We start from the raw sequence: 4,476 nt of genomic DNA on the forward strand, positions 1-4,476 counted from the left end.
ATTGGAGAGCAGAGAGAATGGAAGTTGGGGGTTCAATTAGGAGTCTATAGAAATAGTCCAGGCTAGAAAGGATGAGGGTCTAAACCAGTATAACCTCATATGAGAAGAGGAAAAGGTACAGATTTGAAAGATCTTGTGGAGGTAGGAATCAGCAAGAGTCTACTGGGCAAGTGATTGCATATGAGATAATGGGAGCAGGAGAGTGAAGAGTCTAGGATGATTCTGAAGTTTTGAAGCTGGGTTTCTGGAGGAAGGGGATCATGAAGCCAGCTCTCTAACCACAGGTTTTAGGGTAAAGATAATGAGTTTTATTTTGGATATGTTGAGATTGAAATGTCTATAGAACATTTAAGTGTTGTCCAGCATGCTTTTGGTGATGTAAGCTCAAGAGAGATTGCTAGATATGTAGAGCAATCATTTGCATAGAGATGATAGTTGATCCCATGGTAGATGATAAGGTCATTAAGAGAGAATTATAGAGGAAATCCAAGGTATAAATCTGGGGTATACCCACTCATAGGAGGGAGAAAGATATATGATAACAATACTGTAAAGGAGACTGAGAAAGATCAGTTGGACAGGTAAGTGAACCAGAGAGAGGAGTGTCATTAAAACTAATGAAGAAAACAATTATCCAGGAAGAAGAGTTGGTCCACCATGTCAAATATTAAGGAGTTATCAAAAAAAGGACTGAAAAATGATTTAAATTAAAAGATCATTTGTGACCTTGAGAAAAGCAGTTTCAGTTGAGTGGTAGGTTTGGAAGCCAGATTGTAAAGGACAGAGAAATAGGTAGGAAATAAGAAAGAAGAGTCCAATAGTGTAGACACCATTTTCTAGGAGTTTGGTGGCAAGAAAAGAAAACAGGGATAGGATGTTAGCTTAAGAAGATAAAACCTTCAAGTGAAGGTTTTATAAGATTGAGGAAGATCTGGGCACATTTGTAGACATCATTGAGGATCCCACAAAAATCACGCTCCTACTCAAGTGTGTCTTCATCCTTGGGGGATACAGAGGTCCTTTTGTCTCTTTCTCATTTTGTTTTAGGCAGTTTGAGCCATGAAAGAAATAGGCCGTTTCTTGTTGCCTTAGGCACGCTTTTTAATAATTTTAATGAGGTTTTTGAAATTCCATTCAGTTCAATGAACTGGTTCCTGTTGAACAATTCATTAATTTGCCCTTCCTCTGGAACAACAAAGTAAACAAACAGTTTGCCCCTCCTCCCTTCACCCTTCTCAGTGCTATTTTCTGATTGCTCTCCCATATTCTTGTCACTAAATCAGGGTCAGTGAAAAAAGATCACATACTACGACACCACAGAATTCTAAAGCCTTTGCTCTTTTGATTGGAGGCAGGGAAACCAATGAGTGATCATACCTTGTTGTAAGTGTAACTCAGGAAAGCTGTCCTTTGGAGAAGGTGAGATGGTAGATAAGAAGATCCTGGAGATTCTGGTGGAAGAGTCTAATCTTAAACATTTCAGAGATAACTTGAAAAAGGAAAGAAAAGTGTACAGGCTAAAATAACTATCCATACATTGCTGGGACAGCATTAATTGAGGTGTGTGGCATATTAGGAAAAGAGAGCCCATAACAAGCTGAAAAATTCTGATATATCAACACACATTCCATTTTATCTCAGGGTCAGTTCTGAAACCCCCCAAATGAAAAAGTATTTTTAATGCATATAGTTGAAATAGACATCCTTGTCTTCTGTTATTCCTCTTTCTCCATTTGGTACAGTAGGATAGAGTCCTGGATTTGAAGTCAGAGAGCTTGAATTTAAATCCTAACTGGACTTCTTTTGGAAATCTTCCATTCACTTACTGAAACTTTCCCCCATTTTGGACAGGCAAATTGCTGAACTTCTACCAGCTATTTAAAACCTCCAGGGGTGTGGTTATCTTGTTTAGTTCGCAAATTAAACTGTTCCCTTCTTGATCAAATAAAAAAGGCTCATACCCTACAAAGGGCTCATGGGGCATAAACTCATGTTGTTTGTACATTTTAAATTTCAATACCTGATACTATATTCTATGATTACATCATCTGAGCACTCTCCCCCCAAAAAAAGAATTGGGGAAGGCATTGCCTCAGGGCACAAAACCTACACACAAAGGGGTGTCTCCAGCAGATCCAATTGGCAGAGTATGTGGAGAAGAAAGGGAATTTTGTCTTTGCAGCTATTATAGATGTCTCAATAAAGGTGAGATGAGAACCATTCTAAGGAGCTATTTGTGCAGCAAAAGAAACCATTGATGGGAGAGAGTAGAATAGAGGAGTGTTGAATTGTAATGAGTAAAAGGGTGTGGTGTAGTTGATTTGGAGACAAGACTAGGACTAGCTAATGACAGGGGTGTTAAGATGTATCATATCTTTCCACCTTCTGATTAGTTGATCACACACCACTTGGGTCAAGCCATGGTTCCCTAGGGGATTATAGCTTCCACTTATGAATTTTTTTTAAAAGTTTGATTTATGTTTTTTTACATTATTTTACATTTATTTATTGTTTTAGCATTGCAACCATTTACAAATTACCTCCTTTCTGTGAAAGGTCTTGTATAACAAAGTAAAGCAATTAAATAAATGTAACTGACAATACAGTAACCACATCTGAAAGTGCATGTAACATTCCACATCTGCAGCACCCTAACATTTTTATTATTTTTTATTTAATGGAGATCTATTTTTATTTATTTTTATTTAAATCTATCCCTTCTCTGCCCCAACTGAAAAAAAAAGAGAAAAGAAAAACAAATTCCTTAAAACAAACATACATAGTCAAGCAAAGCAAATTCCTTAGTAGGCTGCATGCAAAAATGTGTCTCATTCTGCACTTTAAACCTGTCACTTATTTATCAGGTGAATAGTATGTTTCATCATCATAAATCGCCATTGTATTGATCATGGTTCTTACAGCTTTCAAAGTTGTATTTTTTTACCAATAACTAATAGCTAAAGTAATAGCTAACATTTATATAACATTATGGGCTAAATGCCATACTAAGCCCTTTATGATTATTTTTTTTTGCTTTAAATAGCATTTTATTTTTTCCCCACAGTTACATATCAAGAAAATTTTTAGCATTCATTTTTACAAGATTTTGAGTTCGAAATTTTTCTACCTCCTTCTGCCCCCTTCTTCTGAGAATGGTAGGCAGTTCAATATAGTTTACATATATATATATATATATATGTTATCATGTAAAACATTTCCATATCCATCACAGTTGTGAAAGAAGAAACAGATCAAAAGGGAAAAAACCCACAAGAAAGAATAAAGTAAGTGAAAAAATTATGCTTCAATCTGCATTCAGAGTCCATCAGTTCTTTATCTGAATATGGATAGCGTTTTCCTTCATGAATCCTTTGTACTTGTTTTGCATCATTGTGTTGCTGAGAGAAGGTTGAGTCATAGTTGATCATCACTTGATGTTGCTGATACTGTATATAGTGTTTTCCAAGTTCCCACTCATTTTGCTTTGCATCAGTTGGTTCATCTGTCCAGGATTTTCTGAAATCTGCTTGTACCACAGCTTGTTCAGCCACTCTGCAATTGATGGGCATCCCCTCAATTTCCAATATTTTGCCACCACAAATAGAGCTGCTATAAATTGCACATGTAGGTCCTTTCCTCTTTTTTATGATCTCTTTGAGATACAGACCTAGTATTGGTATTGCTACATCGAAGGATATGCACAGTTTAGTTGCCCTTTGGACATAGTTCCAAATTGTTCTCTGTAATGGTTGGATCATTTCACAACTCCACCAACAATGCATTAGTGTTCCAATTTTCCCACATCTTCTCCAACATTTATCATTTTCCTGTTTTATCATGCTAGCCAATCTGATAGGTGTGATGTGGTACCTCAGAGTTGTTTTGATTTGCATTTTTCTAATTAATAGTGATTTAGAGCATTTTTTTTCATATGAGTGTAGATAGCTTTAATTTCTTCATCTGAAAACTCTCTGTTCATATCCTTTGACCATTTATCAACTGGGGAATAATTTATATTCTTATAAATTTGACTTAGTACTCTATATATTTTAGAAATGAGGCCTTCGTCAGAGACACTTGCTATAAAGATTGTTTTCCAGCTCTCTGCTTGCCTTGCAATCTTGGTTGCATTGGTTTTGTTTGTACAAAAGCATTTCAATTTAATATAATCAGAATTATCTATTCTACATTTCATAATGCTCTATATCTCTTGTTTGTCATGAATTCTTCCCCTCCCCATAGATCTGACAGGTACACTATTCCTTGTCTTCTAATGTGATTGCTTTGTTGTCTATGGTACCTTTTAGCAAGATGTGGTTTCCTTCCTTATCTCTTTTCATTAGATCTATTTTTGGTTTTTCTTTGTCTAAGATCTGGATTGCTACCCCTCCTTTTCTTACTTTAGCTAAAGTGTAATAGATTCTGCTCCAAACCCTTACTTTATTCTGTGTGTGTCTCTCTGCTTCAGGTGTGTTT

The sequence above is a fragment of the Vombatus ursinus genome, unplaced genomic scaffold, assembly GCF_900497805.2.
Source record: "Vombatus ursinus unplaced genomic scaffold, bare-nosed wombat genome assembly UNPS02008996.1, whole genome shotgun sequence".
In the NCBI taxonomy this organism is placed as follows: Eukaryota; Metazoa; Chordata; class Mammalia; order Diprotodontia; family Vombatidae; genus Vombatus; species Vombatus ursinus.